The sequence below is a fragment of the Leptopilina heterotoma genome, unplaced genomic scaffold, assembly GCF_015476425.1.
Source record: "Leptopilina heterotoma isolate Lh14 unplaced genomic scaffold, ASM1547642v1 Lhet_45, whole genome shotgun sequence".
NCBI lineage: Eukaryota > Metazoa > Arthropoda > Insecta > Hymenoptera > Figitidae > Leptopilina > Leptopilina heterotoma.
The window spans coordinates 1,856,519-1,880,380 of NW_025111086.1; the positions used below are offsets into that span (position 1 = coordinate 1,856,519).

The 23,862-nt window shown below is 21.5% G+C and overlaps 1 protein-coding gene and 1 non-coding gene across 2 annotated transcripts in view; both read left to right on the plus strand.

Moving 5' to 3' along the window:
* Nucleotides 1–23,862, plus strand: part of LOC122507149 — a 614,585-nt gene that overhangs the window by 157,755 nt on the left and 432,968 nt on the right. The window lies entirely within an intron of this gene.
* On the plus strand, nucleotides 7,772–7,912 carry LOC122507231. The gene has a single exon (XR_006302098.1). It is a non-coding gene; the product is annotated as a U4 spliceosomal RNA (small nuclear RNA).

The window sequence follows — 23,862 nt, forward strand, 5'->3', positions numbered from 1 at the left end:
TGTATACAATGTGCGCGCAAAAAAAAAGTCACTCGCGCTTTTCTTCGGGTGTAGGTATATATATATATACAAATTAAAAAAAACAGCATCAAAAAAATAGGGAAACACTCTCCCAGCACGAAGTTGTATTCGCGAAAGTAAAGGATAGTTGAAATCAGCAAGCGAGATTTTCAATGTGCTACCGAACTTCACGATACTTTCCGATGACAACCGGCATTGATTATAATCTTATCAGGAATCTCCAATCGGTGGCAGTGTGCGTATAAGGTATTTTATGTGCCCATCAACGACTCACTAGGTAGAGTCTTTCTTCTACTTCTTCTTCTTTTTCTTCTTTCTTCTCTTCCCTCTCGCTGGGTACATATACACAAAACCGTAAGAGATGTCAACAAACTTCCTTCCTTCATAGGGCCGAAGGTCAAACTTGTACCGTTATTCAAGAAACGAAATCAACTTCGACCTCGTGAATTTTTATACGCTTTTATCTGGAAATTTTTATATTTTTATCTTAGAGGATTGCTTTTTGAAAAATTGTATTGTTTTTGGAGAAGAGGATATTTCTCATGCTGCACGGTATCTAATGTTTTGTTTTAGTTTAGCATTAAATAAAAATTTCTGTTTCTGTTCAGCTTTAAATTTTTTTAACTGTTTCAGTTTAGCTTGTAATTTTTGATACAGTATATCATCTAATTTTTTGTTTCTGTTTAGCATTAACTCTAAATTTCTACTTCTGTTTAGAATCAGATTTTTAATTCTGGATTTAGTTTGTTACTTTTATTTCAGTTTGGCTTCAACTTAAAATTATGGTTTCTGTATATTTTTAAATTTTTGTGCGTCTGGCTCAGTTTACTTTGTACATTTTGTTACTGCACAGCATCTAATATTTTGTTTCTGTTTAGCATAGCTTAAAATTAATATTTGTGCTTATAATCAGATTTTTAATTCTGAATTTAGTTTGTTACTTTAAATATGTTTAGCTTAAAACTTTTGTTTTTGTTTAGCTTTAAATTGTTGTGTCTGATTCAGTTTAGCTTGTAATTTGAAACTTTTGCTTTTGTTTAGCTTTAAATTCTTGCGCCTGATTCACTTTAGCTGGTAATTTCTGCACAGCACCTAATTTTTTGTTCCTTTTCAGCATTAGCTTAAAATTACCATTTGTGTTTAGAATCTAATTTTCTATTCTACATTCAGTTTATCACTTTCTCTTCTGTTTAGTTTGATCCTCTAATTACTGTTTCCCTTGTACCGGAAAAGCAAAAAATTTTCAAAACTGTTGATTCAGAGAAAAAGTAGAATTTTGAAGCGGAATAGAACAAGTATTATTGAGTATAGGGGATGGGCATATAGGAGAAAGAGACAAGAGGTCGTAGTTCGTCGCTGGAGTTAGCGGGGTTCCAATCGCGATTCTCGAATCACGTTTCTGGATTGCTTTGGTGTATACGACTTAGGTCCACGGAATCATTTTCCTTTGCAGAATCCTTCTTAATTGGCTCTGGCATCGTCGACCCAGTTGCCTGCATCTGCTCGTTTTATATTAGCTTACCTTTGCGAAGGTCGTATTATCCCACGCTCGTTGGTGGTAGGTGTGTCAAGACAACCAACAGGTAACAAGGTGCGTGCTGTTCTCGCCTGTTGAGAGACTTCGTATTTGATTGTATGTACCATCTATAAGTATTCAGAGTCATTCCTTTTATTCACATTTATAGTCAACGAGGTATGTGTCTATATATTTACAAAGGAGAAATTGTGAAAATTCACCTCTCTCTCTCTCTCCTTCTCTCTCTGCATACTTAATCAGATGATAATGATCGCTAGAGATTCTAGACCCCGGAAGATGGCTAATATTTTAATTGCCTGCGGTTTGTCACATTATATGTGCGCGCGAGCGGGCAACTATGAAGAATAATCTTGTTTAGCTAATGGTAGTTTGCTGATTAATTTGTCAACAGTGTTTCCTCCTTTTAGTAATTAATCAGACTTTAAAGAATTTAAGATTTTTTTCCCCTTTTTTTTGCAAAGTCACGGTTTGTTTAGTTGTAATATTAATTAATCAAATTACCTTGTAATTCGTATTTTCCTGGTTTGTAATACTCGAGTGCATGTTAGTAATGGAAATTGTTAATGGTTTTTATTTTTAGATGGTTTTTGAAATAGTTGCAATTGTTGCATAATTACTTCAGATAATTCTAAGGGATTTTTTGTTTATTACTTTTCTTTCTGTTTTTTCTAAAACAGAAAGAATTTTTTTCTAAAAAAGAATTTCTATTTCTCTTTAGCTTTAAATTTTTGTGTTTGATTCAGTTTAGCTTGTACTTTCTGTTACTGTACAGCATCTTCCGTAGCAAAAAAAAAGTTCAGAAATAAATCTTTCCCCCAATAAAAAGCGTGAGAACAGACAACATGTGACATTTTTAATTGTCAATGGCATTTTTACGTCTTGACGAATATATTAAAAGGAGAATTTTTCATTCATTTTTCTCCTCTCGCAAAATGAATGAATCAAACACTCTAAAGTATCTCCATTACAATCTGAAGAGTTGAATATTTTCTGGAATGATATATTTCTCACATAAATCAGAATTTTTCATAGGGACTAAAGATGAAGAGTGAGTGAGAAAGAGAGAGAGAAAGAGAGAGGGAGAGGGAGAGAAAGAGTAATATTAAGTGTAGGCTTTAGTTGTACAATTAGAGTTATGATGGCATAGTTGGCATCCTGCTGTCGCGAGCTAAGAAAACCAGTTTAAGAATAAAAGCCTCTGCCAGTCATTGTTTGTACTTCATGAACCTTCGAGTTATTGAAAAGAGTAGGTGGCATAGGTTAGTGACATTAGTCTCACTGAATCCCGCATATGAATGAGTCGTGTGTGTCATTTCTTTTCAATTATTTAATCACACTGTTTTCTTCGTTTTAACTTCTTTTCAAAAAGTCGTTTATATGATTCCTAAATAGATTAGGGATTTGAATTTATAATTCTACTGACTCTTCAATGCCTTAAAATTTAGAATTTTGGAAAATTTCTTTTCAACTTCAACTTCAAATTTCTCCTTTTTTACAGAATCTAATGTTTGATTCTGTATTTGAATCAAGTAGATTATATTTGAATCAATAATTTCCATATTAATTATATTTAACTAATTCGGATTTATGGACTAAAAGACATTTTCTAATAATACAAACAAAACGTTAAAAAGAAATGAAAACAAATTTAATTTACACTGCTCTCAATTCAAATGAAATAAAGACACATTAAACATCAGCGAGCAATTCTACTAATGTGCATAAAATTACGTAATGTACGTCAATGAACTCGTGTTTAATTGACACATTAAGTGACTTATAGGCGTTATAAACAAGCTCATTTATCTCTACATGTAAATTCAAATATAATCAATGAACACAAAACAAAAAAAAAAAAAAAAAAATAATCACCCGTTTCTTAATCGCAAAACCCTTGATGGCAATCAGATTTCCAATATTTTCCTTTTTCATTAATTATATATTTATTTTCTTCTCCTTTTTTCAAAGTTGAGATAGAGGTGCTCGGCTTTACCACCTTTATATACCAATGAGGTCTTTGATATATGTTAATTTATTCTAATCGTACAGTCTTTTTCCTCACAGTGGAAGTGGTGATCAAGGAAGTGAATATAGCTCTGCACGTGTGTTGCCGCGCGCCATAGAAAACTTTTCGATACAGTCAATGGCGAGATGGCAAATGCATATAAAAGCCCCTGCGGTTAACCATGCTAATTAACGATTCCACCGATTCCGATTCCTCGTAATGAGTTAATTTACGGGGCAGGCGTATAAAGATGTTTTGTACGGGCGTTAGTAATTATAACGCGGCGCGACTAAACCCGTTATAGAAACAGGACGGTCGTGGGTGAGCCATCTAGGAGACCCTCCCTGGTTTGGTGTCGACTCTTAGGTATGTAAGATACTCGTGTTGTCAGCAGTAACAGGGTACAGGACGATTCATTAATGACTTGACTCGTGTGAAAGCTTGTTCCAACGGAACAGTCACATTTTTTTTTATTCTTTTTTATTTCTTTTCTTTTTCCCTTCTACGTACACTTCCCACTATTTATATGTGTACACTGTTTATGTATGCTTATAAAATTTTTTAAAATTCGAAATCGAACCGTTGTCGTTAAATGACCATCACTGTTACTACTACTACTATCACTACTATTACCAGTACTACTACTAATCACTACTACACTGAAACCATAAATCTGAAATTTAATTATTTTCAAAAATTCTAATAAAATTCTACGCAAAGCTTCAATTATTTTCAAAAATCCTAATAAAATTCTACGCAAAGCTTTAATTATTTTCATAAAATAATATACATTTCACAGAAATTAAATTATCATGGTTGCCATGCTTTTGCTCATTTCAAATTCCCCGACTTTTCCAGGTTTTCCAGGTTTTTAAAACTACATTTATATTTTACAAAATTTTTAATTCTAAACTTTTTGAAATAAAACAACTTATAAAAAAATTGTTATAAAACATGAAAATATCAATCACTCCGAGTCTTCGACTCGGAGCAATCGATGTCTTCAAGTTTTATAATAATTAAAAATGTTGGACTGATAAAATCATCATTTTATACCTATCATAAGAATATTGTTACTGTAACTTATTCAAAATTACTTTCATTATTTTAATTCAATTATTGTTTTCCAGAATTTTCAACTAAAATTCTTCTTTATAAAGTGTAAATTAATTATTATTAATAATTTCTGAAAAATTTCTTTCAACATTTTCAAATCCTTTTGTTTACAATTCAATTTTACGAAATTTCATCGATTATTCAGGTATTCGGAAATTCTTCAATCAAATATATATTAGAAAATAAAAACTTGAAATAACTTCAAAAAAATTCAATTCAACTTTTACAAAAAAATTAAATCTACACAATTTTAAGTTAAAAGTATAAAAAAATCAAACATTCAAAGATTATAATTTGAAACCTTTTCAAAACTCAATTATTATCTATAAAGTTTTAAATGAAATTCATATTTCAATCAATTATTAGAAAATTCTACGACAATTCAATTATTTAAATACAAAAAAAAATAATTAGTGAAGAATTGAATGTTTTTAAAATTCAACTCTCATTTAAAGAATTTTATCAACAAATTTTTAAATAGGTAATTAAAATTCTTTTGACGAATTTCAATAAAATTTTTAAGAACAATTTAATTTTTCGAGAAATTAGATTAAAAATGTATTAAAAATAATTGAATCTCTGTAAAAAAATTTCATTGAATTGAGAAAAGTAAATTAATTGAAATTTTGTCAAGAATTTTATTAACATTTTTTTCAATAATTGAAATATTGCCAAGAATTTTATTAAAATTTTTGAAAATAATTGAATTTTAGGGAAAAATTTTAATATTTATAAAATTAATTAAAATTTTGACTATAACTTTTATTAAACTTTTAGCCATAATTGAATTTCTGCTAAGAATTTTATTAATTTTGAAAATAATTGAATTCTTGAGACGAATTTTTTAATAATATTTCTTTTTAAATACCTAATTATTTTTAATACAAAAATAAATAATTTATTGAATAATTGAATGTTTCTCAAAATAGAATTCTCATAAAGAATTTTATTAACAAATTTTTAAATAATTGAATTCTTTTGACGAATTTTAATAAAATTTTAAGAATATGAAATGTAATTACATTTTTCGAGGAATTCGATTAAAATTGTATAAAAAATAATGGAAATTCTGCAATGAGTTTTATTATTAATGAAAATAATAATTGAATCCCTGTAAAAAATTGTATTACATATTTATAAAAATACTTGAATCTCTGTAAACATAAATTTAATATTTTTGAAAATAATAGAATTATTGCGAAGAAATTTATAAAAAAATTGATTTCTTTTAGAAATTTTTTTTAAAAATAGTAGATATTGAAAATCATTGACTGGAGGAGAATTTTTGACAAAAAATTGAATTTGTTAAAAAGAATTTCATTAAAATTTTTTGAAAAATAATTGAATTTTAGAGAAAAATATTTAAATATTTATAAAGATAATTGAAAATTTTGACGATAAATTTTTTAAACTTTTGACCATAATTGAATCTTTGCGAAAAATTTTATAACTTTTGAAAATAATTGAATTTCTTTGATGAATTTTAATAAAATTTTTAAGAAAACATTTTAAGAAAAAATTTTCCATAAAATTCGTTGCAATAATTCATTTATTTTGATAAATAATATAATTCTTAGCAAAAATTCAATTATTTTTTATACAATTTGAAATAAATCCATCGAAAAATTTAATTATTCTTAAAAATTTTCTCAAAATTCTTTCACAAGAATTAAATTATTTTCAATATTTGCTAATTTAACAAAATTTCCGAAAAGGATTCAACAATTAAAAAAAAATTTAATATAATTTTTCCCAAATATTCAATTATTTTCACAAATAATACAATTTTTCACTGAAATTCAATTATTTATAAAATTGAAAATTCAATTATTTATAAAATACTAATAAAATTCTTCGTAAGAATTCAATTATTTCCACAAACAATAATTTTTTAAGTGGGATTCAATTATTTATAAAATTTTAAAAAAATTCGTCCCAAGAATTTAATTATTTATAAAATTTTAATCAAATTCTTCCCAAGAATTCAATTATTTTCATAAATAATAAAATTCTTCTCAGGGATTAAATTATTTCTATAAATAATAAAATTCTTTTAAGAAATTGAATTATTTTTAATACAATTTGAAAGAAATTCGTGGAAAAAATTCAATTATTTATAAAATTTTTGTTAGTAAAATTTTAATAATTATTGTAAAGCTAATAATATTTATATAATTATTTATAAAAAAAAATAAATAATAATAAATAAAAAATTAAATTAAATTATTAATAAACGTAGAAAAAGGAAATGTAAAAAGAAGTAAATGCAAAAAAGAAGTAATTATATAAAAAATAAGTAAATGTTAAAAAGAAGTAAATATAAAATAGAAGTAAATTGAAAGAATGAAGTAAATAAAGAAAAAAATTAATTAAAAAAATAAGTAAACGCAGAAAAGAAGTAAATAGAATAAATAAGTAAATATTAAAAAGAAGTGAATGTAGAAAAGAAGTAAATAGAAAAAATATGTAAATACTAAAAGGAAATAATTATAAAAATAGAAGTAAATATAAAAATAGAAGTAAACTAAAAAGAAGTAAATATAAAAATAGAAGTAAACTAAAAAGAAGTAAATATATAAAAGAAGTAATTGTAAAAAAAAGTAAATTCAGAAAAAGAAGTAATTTTAAAAAAAGAAGGAAATACATAAAAGCTGTAAATATAAAAGAAGCAAATGCATAAGACTTAATGTCGCGATTAAATCAAAAAAAAGAAAAAAGAAAAAGAAAATGATTCGTCAAGGAAGGAAACATTATCAATCATTACAGGTTTTATATTACGCGCACTGTTACAGTTATACGTGATTATAAACACAGGACACACGAGAGTAAAGGAGTGAAAGATGTACGGAATGTTGATGTGAATCTTGGCGCCTCTCTCGAAATGAATGCTCTCGTGCGTTCGTGTGTACAACACGTATACCTGCAGAGCGCTGTCGATCGACATAGCCGGTTGAGTTTTCATTTGTTCTGTGCGCGCAGCATTGGGGAAAGTTAGTTCCTGAACGTCACGTCAGATGGTTGGGATTTCGTTCACTCGCAATTGAACCTGCTCCACGTAGGGTATATAAGCACCTCGTCTCAACAGACTCGTCAGCTTTGCGCAGTGGCGATATCGTAACCAATGAGGTTCTACCGAGGTGCGATTATTGCTAGTTGAAAACTTTTACCAATACCCCGCCAAGACGATGTGAAATATCATCGGCTACGGCAATTTTTGAAAACCCTTACGGGGGTTGATAATTTATTCAAAAAATTAAATTTTTTTTTCAGTTTAGAAATTATTGTATTAAAATAATAATTCAAACGAATAATTATTATAATTATAATTATTCAATTATTATGTAAATGATAATTAAAATGAACAATTTATTTAATTACTAACTTGAATGAATTATTACATAAATAATAAAATAATAGTTGAAATAAACAATTTATTTAATTATTGTATAAATAGTAATTTATTCAATTATTATAGAAACAATAATTTTAATTATTATTTAACTATAATTATGATAATAATTATTATTTGATTTATTTTCACTATTTCTTCAACTTTGATTATTGATTTTACTTTCTTAATAATCTTTTCTTAAATATTAGTATAATTAACAGTATTAATTAATAACATAAATAGAATTATTAATTAATATTATTAATATTATTTTATATCATTTACTATTATTTTTTTACGACTAATTATTATTTTTATTTATAATATTTACATTATTTACTCTTTAGTTCCTTCATGTCTTTTTTATTTTCGTTTTTCTTTATTTCTACTTTCTTTATTCTGTTTTTTACTTTACTTTCATTTACTGTTTTAATTTATTTTTATAATTAGTAATAGAATTAGCAATTATAATTCAATTTATTATCTATTGATTGATTGATTTATTTATTTATTTATTTATTCTTGACATAAAAGATTTTATCAGTGTTTCAAAATCGATAGATAAATAATCCTGGGATTTTTTAGTTAAATATATTTAATTCAATAAATTAAGTACCAAAAATTTATTATAAGTTAATAAAAAATTACTAAATTAATATTATTTTAAGAAATTCAAATTTTTTAGAAGCAATTTCATCGTTTATGAGGGAAGTTTATTTAACTTGAATACAAATTTTTTTTAGGTAAATAAAAAAATAACGAAACAAGAATATAACAATTTACAAAATTAATTAAAATTTTATTAAATATGTTTTAAGATATTCTTAAAAAAATTAATATTAACAGTAACTATTAATTAACAATTTTTATAAAATGAGTAATTAAACGTTATTAATTTTCTTTAAAATTCAATAATTATTAATTAACGATGTTAATAACAGGAATTATTTATGACAATTTTTCTAACACCAATTATTACAAATTACAATTATTACTAATTTTCCTTTGACAGTAAATATTAATTAACAATTTTAATTATTAAATAATATAATAGGCAAATTACAATAATAGAAATTATTCATCATTATTAATTTTTTTAAAAGTAATTGTTAATTAGCAATTTAATTTTTAAACAGTAATTAGTATTTAATAATTTTAATCAATAATTTAGTAATTTTAATTATTAATTAGCAATTTAATACAAAAATTACGTTTTTATCAAAAAAATTATATTTTTAATACCAAACTTATTTTTTAATACAAAAATTACGTTTTTAATTAAAAAATTATGTCTTTAATACAAAAAATATTTTTTAATACAAAAATTATGTTTTTAATCAAAAAATGTAATTTATAATACAAAAATTGCATTTTTAATTAAAAAAATTATGTTTTCAATACAAAAATTATATTTTTAATTAAAAAAATTGTTTTTTTTTACAAAACTTATTTTTTAATACAAAAATTACGTTTTTAATTAAAAAAATTGCATTTTTAATTTAAAAAATTATGTTTTCAATACAAAAATTACATTTTTAATTAAAAAAAATTGGTTTTTAATACAAAAATTAAGTTTTTAATTTAAAAATTATATGTTTAATACAAAAATTACATTTTTAATACAAAAATAATATTTCTAATACAAAATTTACATTTTGAATTAAAAAAGTTATGTTTTTAATACAAAAATTATGTTTTGAATTAAAAAAATTATACTTTTAATCAAAAAATTATGTTTTTAAGTTTTTAACATACAGAAATTACGTTTTTAATTAAAAAAATTATTATTTTAATAAAAAAATAACATTTTCAATACAAGAATGACGTTTTTAATTTTTTTTTTAATTAAATTTTTAATACAAAAATTACGTTTTTAATTAAAAAAATTATATCTTTAATCAAAAGGCGTACATAATTGGTAATAAAAAAATTAGTGAAAATTGCAAACCAAATTACATAGTGTAATATTCAAAAATACATACTATACAAATTTTTATTTTTTTTTTATTTAACAATTCTACTTTTATGCTTAATTAGTAATTTTAATGACATGAATGTATAATTATTATAAATTTTTTGAAACAGTAAATATTAATTAGAAAATTTAATAAAATTAATTATTAATTACTGATTTTCTTTGACAGCAATTAAAAATTAACATTTATTATTTTATTAATAATTAATATTCATACTTAATAATATAATAAATATTTTAATGATTAAAAATAATTGAAATTTTCAATTTTCAATTTTCAATTATCAATTAACAATTAATAATTAATAACTAACATTTGAAATTATTAATTAGTAAAATTACAATAATAAGAATTGTTATTAATTAATAATTTTAATATTTGGCGTCATTTTTTAGTAATTATAATACTAATAATTATTAAAACAATTGTATAATATCAATGAAAAGTACAATTCTTTTCCATTAATAATAATAATTTAATTAAATAATTATTATTTTAATTAGTACTTAATTAATTAGTCAATTAATTAGTCACTAAATTAATTAATTATTCAATAAATTTTTTAATTAACTAGCCAATAAAATAGTTAATTAACTATAGTTGATATATTAGTTAATTAACTAGTTGATATATTAGTTAATTAACTAGTCAATAAATTAGTTAAATAATTAGTCTATAAATTATTTTAATTGATTAGTTAATTAATTAATTACTCGAATAATTGTTTCAATCATTATTATGAACACATTAAATATTTGTTATGAACAAATAAATAATTATTCCCCATTAATTTGAAATTCCTGCTCTTAATAAAAACCAAATTAAAAATAATACAGAAATTAGTTATTAAAAATAATGACAATAATATTATTATGGCTAATAAAAATATTTTCAAATAAAATATTTTTCAATGTCAAAGAAAATGTTTAAAGATTTCTTAGCGGATACATAAACTTCTCTCTCTCTCTTTCTCTCTCCCTCTGTGTTTTTTTTCTCCTTGCACTCATGTCAACGTGCAATTGACATGTTGGTTTTGTAGCTGCTTTAAATTTCACTGAAATTTCCAAGTGCTCGTAAAAACTTATTTGACTTTTCCATCTTACATTTTGTGCCCCTTTTATATATATACATATATATATATCTTTCTCTATATGTATACGAGATGATTTCCGACGAAGATGACGCGCTTGGTTCGTTATAAAAATTTTATTTATGTGATTCTCGTCAATTGAGATTATATAGCGGCTTTGGTATATAGGAGAAAGAGAGAGAGAGAGAGAGAGAGAGAGAGAGAAAGAGCAATTTAATTAATACATATATGAGTTGTTGGATTTTGGTCCCTTTATTCATCTATATGTATACCAGTCGTAATTCGAATATAATCTCCATCCCCCCTCTCTTGACTTCGTTATAAATGTAGTTTTACAGTTATTTTTTATTGTACATGCGGGTGATTACACTTCTGTGCTTATATTCTCAAATTAGTATTATGTGTGTAAAAAAACGCCCCTCACACTCCCCTCCCTTCTCTTACGGTCGTATCATGTCCACCGATTGTTAAAATGTTCATTAAAAAAATTATAATTTCAAGATTTATTAAAAAATGCGATTTTTTTCATTCACTTACTTTTCAGGGCTCGAACCAGTGAAAGTATTTAAAAATACGGATTTTATGGCCAAAAAATAAAAAATTACGGACAAAAATATATAATATATTATATATTTTCCAAGTCCAATAAGAGAACATTTTACTTAAAACTATGAATTAAATTGTTTTATAATAATTTCTTAAAGATGACCGAGAGATAAAATAATTATCAATTCAATTATTATTATCAAAAAATTTTCACTAAAATTCTTCTTTAAGTCGATTATCTATATTATTTTTTAATAATTTTCGAAAAAGTTCTTTGACAATTTTCAAATTCATTACTTTACAATATTCAATTTTACGAAATTTCAATTATTCGTAAATTCTTTAATTAAATAAATACTAGAAAATAAAAACTAAAAATAATATTAAAAATACTCAATTAAACTTTAAAAAAAAAAAAAATTAAATACAAACTTCAATTATTTTTTTTAAATTCACGCTATATTGCTATATTAATAGTCAATTATTATCTAAAATTTTAACTGAAATTCATTTTCCAAATTAAATTATTTTCCAAAGTCTTAATAAAATTCTTCGCAAGAATTCAATTATTTTCAAAAATATCAGAATTTTAGCAGAAATTCAAACATTTCAAAATGTTTTGATAATACTTTTTTTGGTAGAAATTCAATTATTTTAAAGACAATTTTAAAAAAATGTCTCAATAAAATTCAATTATTTTTAAAATTTTAATGAAATTCTTCGAAAGAATTCAATTATTCTAATCTAAGATTTTAACTGAAATCTATTTTTAAATCAATGTTTATGAGAAAATTTTACCAAAATTCAATTATTTAAATATGTACAAAAATAAATAATTTATTGAATAATTGCATGCTTCTTAAAATTCAATTCCAAACAAATTTTTAAATAATTAAATTCTTTTGACGATTTTTAATAAAATTTTTATGAATAATTACATTTTTCGAGAAATTTGATTAAAATTGTATTAAAAATAATTGAAATTCTACGATGAGTTTTATTATTTGTGAAAATAATTGAATCCCTAAGAAGAATTTTATTATTTTTGAACAATATTTAATTTTTGCGAAGAATATTATTACTCTTGAAAATAATTGAATTTCTGCAATAATTTGTAACTTTTCATAAAATTAATTTTTTTCTACTTGTTAAAACTTTAAATATAATTTTAAAAAAAAATCCGCAATTTAAACTTTTTCAAAAAAATTGATTTCACACAATTGTTAGTTAAAAATAAGAAAAATTCAGATTTTCAAAGATTTTAATTTGAAACCTTTTCAAAATTCAATTATTTCTAAAAATTCACGTTCTAATGCTCTTAATATTCAATTTTGTCTAAAATTTTAACTGAAATTCCACGAATTTCTTTCAAATTGTAGTAAAAATAATTGAATTCCTTATAAAAGAATTTTATTATTTATAGAAATAATTGAATCCCTGAAAAAAATTTTATTTATGAAAATAATTGAATTCTTGGGAAGAATTATATTAAATTTTTTTTTTTGAATAATTTAATTCATTTGGAAAATTTTATTAAAATAGTAGATATTGAAAATAATTAAATTCTTGTGAAGAATTTTGATAAAATTTTTAAGAATAATTGAATTTTTTGATAGATTTATTTTAAATTGTATGAAAAATAATTGGATTTTTGCTAAGAATTTTATTGTTTATCAAAATAATTGAATTTATGCAACGAATTTTATTAACAAATTTTTTTTAAATAATTGAATTTCTATGAAGAATATTTTTATTTGTGAAAATAATTGAATTCTTTTGGCGAATTTTATTAAAATTTTATAAATAAATGAATCTCAGTTAAAAAATTATTAGTTAAATAAATGAATTTTTACGAAGAATTTTATTACAATTTTATAAACAATTGAATTCCAGTGAAAATTTTTATTATTTGTGGAATTGATTTCTTACTAAGAATTTAAAAAAAAATTTAAATAATTAATTTCATTTAAAAAATTTTATGAAAATTGTATTTAAAATAATTGAATATCTGTAAAAATAGTTATTATTTATGAAAATAATTTAATTCCTAAAAAGAATTCTATTATCTACGAAATCATCAATTTAATTATTATTTTCAAGAATTTTTAACTAAAATTCTTCTTTAAATCGATTATTTTTAATAATATTTTTAATAATTTTCAAAAAAGTTCTTTGACAATTTTCAAATCCATTGGCTTACAATATTTAATTTTACAAAATTTTAATATTATTCGTAAATTCGTCAATTCTTTTATTCTTCATATAAAAACTTAAAATAATATAAAAAAAATTCAATTAAACTTTTTCCAAAAAAATTAATTTCAAAATTCAATTATTTCTAAAAAATTCACTCTACATTGCTTTTAATATTCAATTATCTAAAATTTTAACTCAAATTCATTTTTAAATCAATTTTTATTAGAAAATTCTACTAGAATTCAATTATTTAAATACAAAAATAAAAAATTTATTGAATTCATGAATGTTTCTTAGAATTGAATTCTCCTAAAGAGTTTGCAATCAATTTTTAAATAATTGCATTCTTTTGACGAATTTTAATAAAATTTTAAAGAATAATTAAATTTTTCGAGGAATTCGATTAAAATTGTATTAAAAATAATAATTAAAATTCTGCAATTCAATAATAATTTAATTCTGTTTTATTATTTAGGAAAATAATTGAATTCCTGAAAAGAATTTTATTATTTACGAAAATAATTGAATCACTGTAAAATTTTTATTATTTATTGAAAATAATTGAACGATTACGAAGAAATTTATAAAAAAAATTTATAAAATAAAGAATTCCTGTGAAATTTTTATTATTTTTTGGAAATAATTAAAGGTTTGCGTACAATTTTATTAAATTTTTTTTTAAATTATTGAATTCTAGAAAATTTTATTAAAATAGTAGATATTAAAAATCATTGAATTGAGGAAATTTTTGGAAAAATAATTAAAATTTTGCTTTGAATTTTATTAAAATTTTTGAAAATAATCGGAGAAGAATTTTTTTACTTTTGAATATAATTGAAATTTTGACGAGAATTTTTTTAAATTTTTCAACAAAATTGAATTTCTGCGAAGAATTTTATTACTTTTGAATATAATTGAATTTCTGCAATCATCATTCGTTTGTTTTTTTTTGTTCATTTTTCGCTCTTTTTTCGTTAATTTTTCGTTGTTTTCGGTTTTTTTCGTTAATTTTTTTTCCTTTTTTTTTTTCTTTTTTTTCGAGAGAGAGAGAGAGAGAATCAAACGTATATTTTGCGACTGTAGGTCGAGCAAGAAAAATGGGAGAAGGATGTGGCGCTCTTTGTATAAATGAACATCCTCAAGCGCTTGCGGTCGTTTCTTACTTACTTTTGTAACGGTTTCGAGTGTAATTAGTAATTAGGTTATCGATCCTCGATCTTTGGAATTGTAAAAATGCTTTCAACGTCAAGTACATAACGTCGATTGTTCGCGTAATTAAAGCACCTGACGTGATTTATGACCTCCCACTCTTTTTTGATGAGGGTTTTTCACAAAAGTAATTGGTGTATTATATTTTTTTTCGAGAATTTTTCTTTTTTAATTAAAAACACTTATTAAATAAATACAAATTCTCGCGATAATTTTACATCATGTTGTTGCGATGCGATAATGCGAGAGAGAGAAGGAGATGAGAGGAAAAATTCCGTTCGTAGAAAGCGAGAAACTTTTGCTTTAATTTTCTTTTTTTCATTTATTTTATTCTTTTTATGTTTTATGAATTTTTTTGTGACACTTGAATTTTTATTGCTTACTCTGCTTTTAATTTAATTTAATTTATTTATTTATTTACTAATTTATAATAAATTATTATATTCATTTTATTCATTTTATTCATTTTATTAATTGAATTTATTTTGTTTGTTATCCTTATTTTATTTATTTATTTATTTATTAAAAAATAAAATAATAATTGTTTACTAAAAAAATTTATTTAAAATAAAATAATAGAAATACAATAATAAAAAAGGTAAATAAAATAAAATAATAAAATAGTAAAAATGATAGACAAATGGAAATAAAAATGATAAAGAAATGCAAAGTAAAATGATAAACAATTAGCAATAAAAATTTCATTTTAATGTTTGAAAGATAAAATATAACGAATTACGAACATAATGAAATAATTTCTAGATTTTATTGTTTTCTATTTGGAGCAATCTCGATGGTTGCAATAAATATATTGATTCGACACAGTAAAAGTGAACAATTTTTATGAGTTTTCCGGGTATTTTTGATCCGATTGCAAACAAGTGGGTTCAGTTATGTTTGCGCATATGTTCCTTTCATAAACGCACATAATATACATAATGACTTTAAGGGTCAGAGTTTATAGAATCGATAGAGCGTACAATTTCCGTTTTCTCAATAGGACCATATTTGTGCACGCGCAGCTTTACGTTTATAACTTTCAAAAAGCACTTTAAAAATTCCCCAATCGGCAAAATTATTATTTCCCTTCTGCATATGATCCATTCAATTATAGCTTTAGTATTAAAATTTATTGTGAATTTTAATAAATTAATATTTGCAATATTTTAATATTTACGATATTTTAATATTTACAATATTTTAATATTTATAATGTTTTAATAATTACTAAACAAATAATTTAATATTGATTAGCAAACTAATTGTCATTGAAAATAATAAAAATAATCAACAAATAAAATAATTAAGAAGGAAAATAAATTGAATAAAACTGAAATTGATCGGACTTTTTCAAGTTTTTCTAATTGCCCAAGGGCAGTAAAAAAAACAAAGGTCAGGAAAGAAAAGGGACTTTTTTTCCTTTTTTTCCTTTTTTTCTATCCTAAAGAAGTTAAAGGGCGCTCTCGGTCGATTGTCCGCATAAAACTTATATAAATACTTGCCCTAGGAGATTTTTTTTCTTTTCTTTTCTTTTTTTTTTTGATGAAACTTTTTCTCGGGCACTTTTTTTTTACAATTGCGCGCTTTGAATGTGATTAGCGTAAACGGAGACATAAGGGCGTGGAGACGACGGCGTACTTTTAATTACACTCGTGATTTAAAGGCGCGCACAAAAGCTCACGTGAAAAACAGAGATAAGGTTCTCTCGTAGTATATGGAAACGGTGTGGGGGGTATTTTGAACACACACACTCTGACTTTCGAAAACTTCGAAAACCAAAAACTCTTTTGCTGTGGCTTCCTCAACGAAAAGAGTATTTTGAGCAATAATTAAAGGCACCTTCGCACGGACCAACCACCCTTTCACCAACTTTTTATCGTGGTGTAAAAGAGTGTTATAAAATCGACCAGAGAGTCAGAGAAAGAAAAGAGTGTGCGAGAAAGAGAGAGAGAAAAAAAATGGGGAAAAAAACTTTTGGAAAAACTCACCGTGAAATAAAAGAAGAAATTTGCACGCAATCCACCATATAAACTCTTTTTTTTTGCACATTATAAATACTTTCTAACAAAAATCGACACTTTCATCGAGTCGATCAGTGAAAAATAATTAATTCTATTCTAAACTTGAAATTTTTACTAAAATCTGATTTAAAATTTTTCTCCAAAATTCTATTTTAAAAAAATTAATCTTAATATTTTTGTAGAAAATTTTCCATTTTCATAAGGGAATAATTTACATTATTTTAATTTTTTAATTACAGTTGTTTTTAATAAAATTCAAAGTTTTTTTTAAAAATAAACGAAACAAATGTTTATAAATTCTATTTGTCAATTACAAATTTTCATTGAAAATGAAAATTTTTGAATTTTTAGAAAATAAAGGAAAAAATTTTACTCAAAAAAAATGTTCCGTTACATTTTTACGAATTTTTTTAATTGTAAAATTATCCAAAAACATCAAGAATTTCTTTTTTAAATAAATATTTAATTATTATTATTTTTCCACAGGAATTAAGAAATTCAAAAATTCTCAATTCAAACCTTTTTGAAATTAATTTTGGGAAAATTCAATAATTTCTCAACTATTAAATTAAAATTCTTAAAAAAATCGATTTTTTAAGAAAATTATTTATTAAATTCAATTATTTTTTAATTATGAAATTAAAATTCTTTGAAAACTCAATGTTTTGGAAAATTATTTAAAACATTCAATTTCTATTTAATTTATTAAATTAAAATTCTTTAAAAAATCGATTTCATGTATAATTTGTTGTAAAATTCAATTATTTTCAATTAATAAATTAAAATTCTTTAAAATGTTAATTTTATTGAAAATTTTGTTCTAAAATTCTATTATTTTTCAATCATATTAAAATGTTTAGAAAAATCTACTTTTTGGGAATTTTTTTTTAAATTAAATTATTTTTCAATTTTTAAATTTAAATTCTTTGAAAAATAAATTTTTCAGAAAAATTTTTTGGAATATTTTTAATTATTTCTCAACTATTAAATTAAAATTCTGCAAAAAATCGATTTTTTAAGAAAATTATTCGTTAAATTTAATTATTTTTCAATTATAAAATTAAAATTCTTTCAAAACTCAATTTTTTGGAAAATCTTTAAAAAAATTAAATTATTTTTCAATTTATTAAATTAAAATTCTTTAAAAACTCAATTTTTTTGGGAAAATCCTTAAAAAATTCAATTATTTTTCAATTTATTAAATTAAAATTCTTTAAAAACTCAATTTTTTTGGGAAAATCCTTAAAAAATTCAATTATTCTTCAATCTATTAAATTAAAATTCTTTAAAAAATCGATTTTATGTAAAGTTGTTTGTAAAATTCAATTTCTTTTAATTATTAAATTAAAATGGTTTCAAAAGTCGATTTTATTAAACATTTTTTTCTAAAATTCAATTATTTTTCAATTATTAAATTAAAATTCATTGAAAAATCAATTTTTCAGAAAAAATTTTTGGAATATTTTAATTTTTTCTTAACTATTCAATTAAAATACTTTGGAAATTCAATTTTTTGTTAAATTGTATGTAAAATTCAATTATTTTTCAATTATGAAATTAAAATTTTTTCAAAACTTAATATTTTGGAAAATTCTTTAAAAAATAAAATTTCTTTTCAATTTATAAAATTAAAATTCTATTTATAAATAAATTGGAGGTTTTTTATGTTGTGGTCTTTGGTCAAGAAATGAGAAATTTTATATTATGTCAGAAATTTTGAAATTTAAAATTCTATTATATAAAAAATCGATTTTATGTACAATTGTTTGTAAAATTCAATTTTTTTCAATTATTAAATTAAAATTCTTTCAAATGTCGATTTTATTGAAAATGAAATTTTTTGAATTTTTAGAAAATAAAGGAAAAAATTTTACTCAAAAAAAAATGTTCCGTTACATTTTTACGAATTTTTTTTAATTGTAAAATTATCCAAAAACATCAATAATTTCTTTTTTAAATAAATATTTAATTATTATTATTTTTCCACAGGAATTTAGACATTCAAAAATTTCAAATTTAAACCTTTTTGAAATTAAACAACTTATAAAAGTATTTTGCTATAAAACATGAAGATATTGATTGCTTGATTTCTTTATGATCGATTTCTTTATGTTTTATAATAATTTATAATAATTCAAAATTTATGAAAATAATTGAATTATTGCGAAGAAATTTATAAAAAAGAATTGTAAATAATTGAATTCCAGTGGAATTTTTATTATTTTTGAAAATAATTAAATGTTTCTGTACAATTTTATTAACTTTTTTTTTTAATAATTAAATTCGTAAAATTTTATTAAAATAGTAGATATTGAAAATAATTGAAAGTAGGGCAAGAATTATATTGTCATTTTTAAAAATAATTGAACTTTGGGGAAAAATTTTGTTATTTAAAAAGATAATTGGGATTTTGACGACAATCTTTTTTTAATTTTAAAAACAATTGAATTTTATGAGAAAAATTTTATTACTTTTGAAAATAATTGAATTTCTGCAAATAAATAAAAAAATAGGTATTTAAATATTTATTTTACAAAAATGATTGAAATTTGACAGATATAATTTGGAAATTCTGAAAAAAATTAGGTTTTTGAAAAATAGTAACAATTCAATTATTATCAAAAAAATATTTTGCATGAATTCAATTATTAAAAGGATTTTACAAAAAAATCGAATTATTTAACAAAAAATATATTTAATAAAATTCTTCACAATAATTCAATTATTTTCACAATAAAATAAAATTCTTTGCAAGAATTCAATTATTTTTTCGCAGGACTTGAATTATTTTTAATACAATTTGTAACAAATTTCTTGAAAAATGCAATTATTGATAAAAATTTCATTATGATTCTTGAAAAGAATTTTATTATTTCTAAAATTTTTGATAAATTTCTTTATGAGAATTCAATTCTAAGAAATAATAAAAAATTTGAATTATTTATTTTTGTATTTAAATAATTAAATTCTCTTAGAAATTTCGGACCAGAATTGATTTTAAAATGAATTTCAGTTAAAATTTTAGATAATAATTGAATAGTTTTCGAATAGGAAGAATAGGAAGAATAGGAAGAATCGTAGACAATATTTTTCATTATTTCCGTAAAATATTCCCGAAAACGTTTTTCAACTTCCTGCGTAACGTTATATAATATAGTTTTACATTTCATAAAAGAACCACCCACCTGGTTTTTTTTATTATTTTTTTTTTTATGTGTGTGTAAAATATTGACACAATAGAAATAAAGATCGATAATACATAATTTATGATGACGCATAATGCATAATAAACGATGCTACGATTAGATGATTTCAAATCTGACAAATGGTACAGTGAAAGTAGAATTGCCAATGATCTGATTTAAATGTCGCAATAAATTCAAGAAACTGTCGCGTCTAAAATTTTTTTTTCTCTATCTCCGACTTTTTCTCAATAGTCACAGTTGGATAAATTTTCTTAAAATAATAATAAAAGATCTTTAATCATAATAATGAATTTAGTTTAAAGAAAATAAAATTTCTTTTCTTGGCATGAAGAAAAATAATAGATTGTCAAATTTAATTATTATCATCAAAAAATTTTGTTTCATGTACGTGGGATTAAAAATTGAGAAATTGAATTTTTTTTATGTAACAGAAATATTTGAATATTCTCTCCGAAAAGTTTTTCAGTTCAACTTCCTATTTAGGCTAATTGAATATGTAAGAAATATAGTTTGCGTAACAATGAGGACTTTGCAAAGCAAATATTACGGAAATATTTGCATCGTAGGTGTTAAAAAATTGTAGCTCGTGAATCAAAATTTATTATATATATACTTTTTTTTTTTTCTTTAACTGCTATTTCGCAATAAGAAATTGCTGTTACAGAATCGAATTTCCATTTGGGAGGAGAAAATTACTAATTATAACTTCTTAATATTAATTTATTATGTTATAATTAATAGTAAATTCATATTAATAAAAAGAAATATAAAAATATTATTAATTATTATTTATTTATAATAATAATTATTTTGTAATTTTTGTTTTTGTTTGACCGTATTAATTAATTTGTTGAGTAATGAGAAGGCCTCGATAATTATTGTTTAATTTTTCAAATTAATTAAACAATTAAACACAACGGTTCTAAATTAAAACAAGAATAACAATAATTATCATTATTATTTAATATGATTTACTACTATTTGGATACTTTTTTTTTTATTTGTTACACCAAAAGCTACTTTTTCCATGTTTGAAAATTTACACTACTTTAAATTTGTTAACGCAGTTAAAATAAAAAAATTATTTTAAAAATTTTAATAAAGTTATTGGAAAAAATTCAAAAGATTTTAATAAAATTCTTTAAAATTATTCAATTATTTTCACAAATTTTTCGTAAATCAATGATTTTCAATATCTTACATTTTAATAAAAAATTTCTCAAAAAAATTCAATAATTTTAAAAAAATGTTTATAAAAAATTCTTCGCAAACATTCAATTATTTTTATAAATAAAAAAATGTTCACAGGAATTCAATTATTTAAAACAGAATTTTCCTAATATTTTTCGAAAAAAATCAATTATTTAAATAGATTTTTATAAAATTCTTTGCAAGAATTCAATTATTTTTATAAATAATAAAATTCTTCTCAGGAATTCAATTATTTTTATAAATTATAAAATTCTTCTCAGGAATTCAATTATTTTTATAAATCATAAAATTCTTCTCAGGAATTCAATTATTTTTAAAAATTTTAATAATAATCGTTGCAAGAATTCAATTATTTTTATAAATAATAAAATTCTTCTGAGGAATTCAATTATTTTTTAAAATTTTAATAATAATCGTTGAATGAATTCAATTATTTTTGTAAATATTAAAATTCGACGCAGGATTTCAATTATTTTCAATACAATTTTAAATGAACTCTGTGAAAAATGCAATTATTTAAAATAATCTTGATATAATTTGTTTATTAGAATTTAATCATTATTTTCAATTTTATTTTTAATTATATTTCTTGAAAGAATTTAATTATTTTCAAAAATTTTAATGAAATTCTTCTCAAGAATTTAATTTAAAAAAGAAAAATTATTAACTTTCCATGAATTCAATTATTTTTAAAAATAATAAAATTCTTCTCAGGAATTAAATTATTTTTTAACCTTTTAATAAAATTCTTCTCAAAAATTCAATTTAAAAAAAAATTAATAAACTTCCTAAGAATTAAATTGTTTTTAGAAATAATAAAATTCTTCCCAGGAATTCAATTATTTTCTAAAAATTTTAATAAAATTCGTTGCAAAAATTCAATTTAAAAAAAGATTAATAAACTACCAAGAATTCAATTATTTTTAGAAATAATCAAATAATTCTTCGCAGGAATTCAATTATTTTTTAAAAATTTTAATAAAATTCTTTGCAAAATTCAATTATTTTCATAAATAACAATATTCATCACAACAATGCAATTATTTTTAAAAGTAATAAATTTTTTCTTAAAAATTCAATTATTTTTAAAAATTTTAATAAAATTCTTCGAAAGAATTCAATTATTTAAAAAAATTGTATTGAAATCTTTTATAATAATTGAATTGTTTTCAATATAATTTTAATAAACTTTTTTGAAAGAATTCAATTATTTTCATAACTAATATATAGTTTTCAAAGAAATTCAATTATTTAAAACACAAATTTTATAAAAATTTTTTGAAAAAAAACATATTTTTAAAAAGATTTCTTTTAAATTCTTCTCAAGAATGCAATTCTTTTAAAAACATTATTAAAATTCGGGGAAAAAATTCAATTATTTTCATAAATAATAAAATTTATCGCAGGATTTCAATTACTTTTGCTGTAATTTTAAATTAATTTCTCTAAAAACGCAATTATTTTGAAAAATTTGAATAAAATTCTTCGTAAAAATTCAATAACTTTGAAAAATTTGATATAATTTGTTTCTTAGAGTGTAATAATTATTTTCAATTCAATTTTTAATTAAATTTCTTGAATGAATATAATTATTAAAAATTTTAATGTAATTCTTCGTAAAAAATCAATTATTTCAAAAAATGATAAAGTTCTTTATAAGAATTCAATTTTAAGAAATGTTCGCAATTATTCAATAAATTTATTTTTGTATTTAAATAATTGAATTCTCGTAGAACATTCTGATAAGAATTGATTTAGAAATTGAATAAAATAAAATGATTAAAGTTTTGAATAATTTTATTTATAAATTTCAACAAAAAAAAAATGATTGAATTTGGAAAGAATTACTTTTGTAATTTTTAGAAATAGTTTTAAATTTCAAAAATGCGTTACATTGAAATCATTTGAAATATTTTAATTCCTGTAGACAAAATAAATAGGTATTTAAATATTTATTTTAAAAAATTATTCTTTTTTTGAATTAAAATTAAAAAAATTAAATTATAAAAAAATTGAGTCGTCAAGTTTAATTTTTCGATAACTAATTTTTCTACTTTTTTCTACTTTTTTTTAAAATTAATTATCGAGTACGATGCCTGAAAATATTTTAATAAAAAAAAAAATCAGAGACATGGTCCGACCTGGTGTTAAATAGGGCCAAGTCAAAATTTCCACACGGGATGAAAAGAACAGTTTCTATAAATTATAAGAATTTACAAGGTCCTCTTGTAATACTATTTGCAACGTTCATGCACCGATAGCGGTGTCATTAATCATAGAGCCATGGAAATACACTTGGAATATTTACATGTATTCAATATATATATTTATTTATT